Here is an 8,777-nt window from a genome sequence, read left to right as displayed (position 1 = left end):
TACTGTAAAACAAATGAAGATATTGTTGTTGTACAAATTACATTCATGTGGTTTAAATCTTTGTACGATGCACGGTTAAATACTAATGAAATTTTAATAAATATTTTTATTTATTTAAAAAATATAGTAAGTATTGTAAATACATTTAATTAATAATTTTTGTTGATTTATAAATATTACTGTTACTTAATAACTACATTTTATATGTATTTATAGTAATTTATTAAAATACTTTAATTATAAAAAACTATTGTAATTATGAAAATACTGTTATTTATATTTTAAAATAATTATCACATTACTCTTACTTACAATTTTATTAATGTTAAGTTAAAATTTAATTAATGTCAAATTAAAAATAAAAGTTTCAAAATAATTACTTTTAATTGCTGTTAATTACTGTAAATTGGTTTTCTGGTTTGTAATAAATTCAATATATTTAATAAATATTTAAATAATTCTAATTATTAAAACTATCATTTATAAAATATTTTTTACTAAATTACTTACAAAATTAATTACTTAATCTTATAAATATTTACGAATTTGTAATTACTAAAGCTATTAATATTTTAATAATACTGATTATTAAAAAAATTGTAAGTAGCAAAATTTATTTACTGAAAATTAATTTATGAAAATATTGAAATCAGTAATTTTAATATTGCTTATTTCAAAATCAATACACACATAATAAGAATATAATATTAGTTAATAATAATAATAATAATAATAATAATAATAATAATAATTTTAATATTGCTTATTTCAAAATCAATACACACATAATAAGAATATAATATTAGTTAATAATAATAATAATAATAATAATAATAATAATAATAATAATAATTTAATTATTAATGTTAACTATTAATACCTTAAAATTTAATTGCTGTTAAATTTCATAACAATTTATAAATAATTACTGTTATTTGCTATTACTTACTGTAAATGGGTTATAATTATTGTTAATTACTTTATTAAATATGTATATATATATATATATATATATATATATATTTTTAATTAATTACTGTTAATTACAATTAAATGTTATTACATGTAAATTTCTGGTAATTAACTGTAATTTTATGTTATTTATAGATTAAATTATATTTACTGTTACAACTCATTTAGTTATAGTTATAAAAATATATTATTTTTACAAAAACTAATGTATTTATATAAAAAATAATTATTGTTAATTGTTGTATGATGCATTGATATTTTTTAATGAAATGAAATTTTCTGCTAATTAAAAAATAATTGCTGTTATTTTTTGTATTATGCACTATTACATAATACTATTTTTTAATAAATATTTACTGATAATTAATACTGTTTTTTATAAATATTGTTACTTATTTAAAAATACTGTAATTATTTATAATAAAGTTAATTAATAAATACATTACTATTAATAACTGCTTTTAATTAAAAATTATTGTTAATACTGTTAACTAATAACTACATTATTTTTCATGTATTTGTAGTAATGTATTAAAATACTGTAATTATGAAATAAATTACTGTGTTTATCAAAATACTGTTAATTACACTTTAAAAAACTATAATTATAATTTCTGCTAATTACCAATTAAAAATTCTTTACTTACAATTAAACAAATATAATTGAAAATGCACACAAAATAAACAATTATTTTCAAATTATAAAACTATAGATTTTGAAAAACAAAATCAGAAAATAAAAATTGTAGAATAAACACCAAAAAATTATAGAAAAACACATAAATTATTTATAGTAATGTATTAAAATACTGTAATTATAATTACTGCTAATTACAATTTAAAAATATTTACTTACATTTTAATTACTGTTATTTTTTGTTACTTAATACTATCTTAAAATTTAATTATTGTTGCATTTATAAACAATTTAAAATTAATTACTGTTAATTGTTGTTCATTACTGTACACATGTTTTCGGCTCAGTCTTTTAAATAGTCCAAATTCGTTTAACTCAAAACAATGTTGTGGCCTGGGCCATGAATTCATTATCCGACCCGGTTTATTTTTATTCAACTCATATCGGTTAAATTAAATATGAATTTATTAATTTGACATAGTATTTAATTACTAAAGTAATAGTAATTAATGATTTATAATTAATTAATTGCATTTATTAATTACTAATAATAATTAATTAATTTTATTAATTACTAATACCAATTAATTACTGATATTTAACACTACCCACAATTTTCAAAAAGAGATGGACCTTATTTGAGATCTAACAAAACAAAACCTCCCATATTTAGAACAGAAAACATGGCACCATCAAAAGGTTTCGTACAGATTTTAATTTACTAAGAAATATTTAAAAGCATAAGAAGTGGAAGGCTGGAATCTCTACCTAAAACTATGAACTTCCATTACTGATAGAAGAACCAAAACTAAAAGAATTGCTTCGGATCAATGATTTAGATAGCGACAATAAGGCAAATAGAATTTAAAAAAAAAAAAAACTTTCAAAAAAGCTTAGTAGAAACAGGATCAAAAACAGGGATTCTAAATCCATAAACATAGCTCCACATAAATTTCATGGATAGTTTTTACACTTCCTTCAAAATTTATATATTCTTTTTATACATTCAAAATACACTTCTCCTTTATTAATTACTACTAATAATTAATTAAATCTATTAATTACTAAAATTTAACAACAAAAATTGATAATAAATGGGCTAAATTATTAATATTATTAATTACTTAAAATTAAATACGTATTGCTATTATTATTTACTGCTAAATAATTACTGATAATTACTTATAATTATGTAATGTTAATCATTATCATTGTATATATTATTATCATTAAATTTGACAATATAGGAACATAATAATTCAATTATCAATTACATTGTTTAATTATCAACTTGGTATTATTTAAATAGTTTAATTATTACTTCATTAATTAAATAAAAACTTTATTTACAAAAAAATAATTACTTATTAAATTTAGTAAAAATATTATTATACTTATTTATATTACTATTACTATTATTATTGTAACCTTTTAATTATTTCTGATTTTATAATTTGTATAATATTAGTATTAATTTAATAATAGTGAGTATTATTAAAAATTTTAAGTATAAAAATAGTTTTTCTTACAAGTACTTAGGGGTGAGCATAATTTGGTTGAATCGATAAACTAAACCGAAATTTCAGTTTCGGTTTAACCAGTTTGGTCTAATCGATTTTTCGATCAGTTTTAGTGTTACTATTCAGTTATTTTGTATTTTGGTTACGATTTTGGTTATTATAGCTGATAAATTAGTTAACCGAAAAAACCAATTTAATTTTATAACTATATATTTTTAATATTATAATTTATAATTTTATATTAATATTTAATATAATATGCAATATACATCATTACTTCATTTAGTGCCAAGTTTCCAAAAAAAGTAAAACTCAAAAGAGCGAAAGACAAGTAAAGAAAAGCAAAATTCAAAAGAGTGAAAGACAAGTAACTATTGGGCATTGGCCAGTGCGGGAGTCTAAGCGTCTTCCTTCCTCAATCATCTCTGACTCTCTGACTCTCTTAGTCTCTCTAGTTTCTCTCTAAACTCTAAACTCTAATCTCATAGTCTCTTCAACTCTCTCAACCTCTCATTTTCCCTCCCTTAGAACTCCTAGTTGATCTAATTCTCTCACTTCTTCATAGTCATCACTAGTGGAGTAGAGAAGTAACGATGGCAACAAACGATCCCCGACATCTCTTCCTCTCTTTCCTCTCTCTCTCTCTCTCTCTCTCTTTCCTCTTTCCCTTTTTCTTTCTTCCTTTTCTTCCCATTCTTCCACCTTCCCCTTGTTCTTGGACAACTAAGATCACCGTCGTTGCTTCGACTTCTAACAGCAATGGTGGATCTCTCTCTCTCTCTCTCTCTCTCTCTCTCTCTCTCTCTCTCTCTCTCTCTCTCTCTCTCTCTCTCTCTCTCTCTTTGTTTTTGATAGAACACAAAAGGCTTGACTTAATTTCGGTTTTAATCGAAATATCCGAAATAATTGAAAAATTTTCAGTTTGGTTTAATTGGTTTTTACATATTTCGGTTTCGATTCGGTTTGCCATTTTGTTAAATCGGTTTTGAATCGTAAAAACCGAATGCTCACCCCTACAAATAGTTATTAATAATACTTATATTATTTAAAATTGAAATAACCAAATTTTCTACACATTCAACCATGTCTATCAAACTTTTAAGGAATTTGCTTTGTGAACCAAGAACTTCAGAAGAGTAAGGAACACAAAGAACTCTCAAGGTGTCTGCCAAACTCTCTAGTTGTAGTCTCAAACTTCAGGGGTTTACAAATAAAAAAAAATTCTGCAACAAGTCTGCTACTTGGAGAACTCTCAAGTTAGTAAATTCTCTGTTTTTTACTTATTTCAATCTTTGTTTATAGTTGTTTCAATAACTTTATAGTAGTTATCTATTATAGTTCTTTGTTATTTCAATATATGTTTTAATGATCCCCAACTATGGGCAATCATTTTTAGCTAATAGTAGTGAATTGGTGTTAATAGGATAGATTTGGTTTATGCTCTACCATCAGGTTACATAAACAGTTGTATCCATTCGACGTTTATTTCAATATTTGTTATAATGATCACCAACCAATGACAATCATTTATGACCAGTGATTATTCCAATCTATTGATATGATAGAGTTCATGCTCATTCGGCAGTTTATAGATAAGGTTGTGACTAGTTGATAATGTATTTTCTTCAATTTTTTTTGTACCTTTTCTTCTTCATTTCATATATATTTTTTTTTTCATTCTTAGTATGTTTAAGTTTCTTTATTTTGGTTCAAATGGGTGATAAACCACCCGTCTATTGCAAGATGACACCTATCGAAGTTTTAAATTCGTCGCTATATCGAAGTTTTAAATCCAGGTTTGTTTGACCCGGATTAATACTTTTACTATTACTATTATGATTGTAATGTTATATTTATTTATGATTTTATATTTATTAATAATAATAAATTGAAAATTTATATAACTTTATAACTAATAATTAAACTTTCATAATTGATGTTAGATTGCTATACTTTTATTCAACTCTCCTTAATAACCACTTAAGTAAATGTTTATTTATTTTTTTATTTTATATATTATTATGATGCCTTCATTAATTTTTAATTTACCTCATTGATTATTAATTTTTATATTTGTAGTGGACCTGTGTACCCTTAATGAGGTTGAAAATTATAAGATGAAGCCAGAACACAACATAATGCAACATATAGGAGTTGTTAGTGACATGTGCCAACTAAGTTGTAATAATATACATCTTCCCAATGAAAGGAGGATCCAACTATTGTTGAAATCTTTACCTAATGAATGGGAGCCAGTAGCACAATATATATGGGACAAGTATAAGAAAAAAGAAATACGAGCATTCTTTCAAGCTACTTGTGAAATTGAATTGGCTGAAGAACAACGCATTTTGCAAGGTATTAGGAGGACTGCCACACTTTCTCTCTTCCCAAATCTATGTAATGGAAGACATGTTGGTTATTGTGGCAATGGAAGAGATGGTAGAAACAAATGATTATGCAAAACATGAGCTAGAATACTAGATGATGAATGAGCAATTGATGTTTATAATGAGGTAATGTATCATCCCTCTAGGAGATTAAGTAAAAACATGCCCGATAATAAGGCAAAATGATATGTATAAATATCCTTATTCTATAGAAGATTTTGTAAATATTGATTATTGATATTCTTTTTTTTTTTTTGGGAAACTGTAAATGTTCCTCTTATTGAATAGAACCATGTTTCTTGATCCTATTGATTAGTATCATGTTTTTATTTTCATCTAATTTTACATATTTGCTATTGTTTCTACTACAATTTATACGAATACCATATCAAAATTATTGAACAATATTTTTTGTTGCCAAGTTGTTTATGGAGTTGGAATTGAGGTTAAATTAATTTATTTACTTGCAGGGTGTTACTCCCCTTGGATTAAACTGCCTGTGTATTTTGCAAAATTGCATTTAGGTAATGTTTTTTTTATCAACCCCATTTGTTTTATATACTAAATTCCTACTATTGAAGTAGAAAAATACAATTCTCTAAATTGCCATTTTTTACACATGATTTTGTTTACATGTTTTTCATTTCCCTATTCTAATCTATATTAATAAATTATACATGTTTACCAAGACATTTACTATTTCACTCCCACTTAAATTTCTGCAAAAAAAATTCCTTTGAATTTGTCCGCATTAATTTTTGTGCTCCATATTTATGCGCGAAATTTGTGTTGGCATCATCTATCTGGGTAGACACATCCATGTCTTTCTTAATGGTAAAATGCATGAAATTTGTTATAATATATTTTTTATTTCCAGTATTTTTTAGAGTATATTTGTTGCCTAAAACACTCCAAATTTCATAGGCAAAGTTGTAGGAGCAGTAGACATTGTACAGTTCATTGGATAAGCAATTCAAGATATGGTTCTTGCAAATGTGGTTAGCCATGAGCCATTGTTTTGCAACAACAGAATGGGTTGGTTCCTTAATATTCAATGGCTTCAATTTAGTTAAAGCATATGCTACCCATAACTGGTCTAAGGCAAATAAAAGGCGTTGTCTCCAACGCTTGTAGTTGGTTCAATTGAATGGTTCAATCTTAGAAAAATTAGGAACTATTGACAGTATCTAGTTTCCCATGAAAAGAGTAGAAGAGATTGGTTCCATAAATTTGGTTTTAAGATTGTTGTAAAAATAATAAATGGATGGCATAGTGGAACTTTTCAGTTAATACTTTTCAAACCCGAAGTGCAGTAGTGTTGTAGAATTAGTGTTGAGGAAATAGACCTCCATGAATTGCAATGAGTAAGAGGGTTGAGTTGTGCCACTTGGTCACTCTCCTTAAAACTGCATTTGCCCCCTATCGTGTAGTCAGGTGAAAACAAATTAGTCGCCAAGTTAAAATAGCCCATAGGCTTCTGGAAATAGACCTCCATGAATCACTTAGAAATAACGCTCAGAGATGGAAGAATGATATAAAAGGGGCCAATGTGTCCTTTTACCCCCTTACATGCATATAGTGATATATAGTGTAAAAGACTGGCATTCCAAGAGTTGCAACTTAGGTCAATCAACATGGAAACCTTATTGCAAGGTAGTGAACAATTCTTAGGTTTGTTAAGAAGACCATATATATTCAAATTTCTAACCAAGGATCATTTTATAGTGGTAGGGCCATTATTGTGACCCAATGTTTTTGAATCACTGTTGACCTAGATGGTCAAATTGTTTAGCTTGGGAACCATCTAGGCAACTAGTTCCATTTTACCCCAAACCCAGTCCTTGGCAAAAAAACTATTGAATTGGTCAATGACCCATTGACTCGGGTGGTCGAACCTTCAACCCATTTGACCCCCGTTCAATGGTTATTGGATTTTTTATTTTAATTCTTATTTTTTATTATTTTTTTATTTTTTGTCAGAATGGGCTATCCATTCAAACCAGATGGTCAAACCATTGACCCAAAAACCGGTGGCCAAAACAGTTACAGTTCCAGGTCATTTTTTAAAACATTGTTGCGACCTGTTGTTCATCCCCAAAAGAGAGAGACTAGGGCTGTGCTAGAAGGTCTAAAATTGGCTAAAAGTGTGGCAATGGATCATGTGGAGCTTGAAAGTGATGCCATATTGGTGATTCAAATACTTTTCTCAAATTTCGAGCCACACTAGCGATCCCATTCTTTGATCTCTAACTAGTGATAATATCTTATCTCATATTTCTCTGCTTATGTTCTCCTTTGTACATCTTGTTCTTGCAATTGTGTAGCTCACAAGCTATCACTTTTTTTTTTTTTAATATGAGATACAACAAATCTATGACTAATGTAACTAACTTCTTAGGGTCAATAGTCTTGGATTAGATGCAATTTTCTTTGGCTAATGAATGAATTTCTTGCCTTAAGCAACCAGGCTCATGTTCATGGCTTAAAAAATAGTGTCAACTTTTACTTAAAACCATTTTATTATATGGCTGGTTTGTTTTTAGTGGAACATTCATTGATGTAAAACTCAATTGATGGGTTTAAAATTTTAGTGGACTATTCGAGCTTTTTTGATGTGATAATCAATGTAAATAATACATTGATTTTAATCTATGAAAAAGTTAATTGAAGGATTTGATGGAAACCTTACACCGAAAACAAACATGTGAAAATATGGATTGGATGTGAAGTTTTAGACCAGTCCGTATTTATTGTTTACACTGAAAACAAACATGTGCAAATGAGAGTTAACGACAGAGTTTTACGTTGATTCGCATTTACACCAAAAACAAACACAACCTATAAAAAAGATCTACGGTACTAGGGCATGGTACTTTGATCAATCAAAACCTACCAGTGAATTTTGATAAAAATCACCTAATTGATTAACACATTTTATGAAACCGGTTTATTAGTCATAAGTTTTTTTTTTTTGAATATCATGTCTTTCTGGTATCATAGTCAACCCTACTATATAATGCCAATACTTGCCTTAGCCTTGTTTGAATCACGATCAAACACTTTAATCGATCCATGATCATGTCGATGACTCAATATTGTAAGACTTGGATCTAACATTAAACCTGAATACTCATTGGGTCATAGTCATAGTTTTATTGGTGAACCAGATGTTGTTAGCCCATTCAAACCATAAAAACCATTAAGTTAATGGGGAAGCAAAAAGGTCACTAGATCATTGGGAAGCAAAAAGGTCATTGG

The sequence above is a fragment of the Nelumbo lutea genome, chromosome 1 (assembly GCF_056320005.1).
Source record: "Nelumbo lutea isolate HS-2025 chromosome 1, American lotus-T2T, whole genome shotgun sequence".
Lineage (NCBI taxonomy): Eukaryota > Viridiplantae > Streptophyta > Magnoliopsida > Proteales > Nelumbonaceae > Nelumbo > Nelumbo lutea.
Note: the sequence above shows the minus strand (reverse complement) of the source record.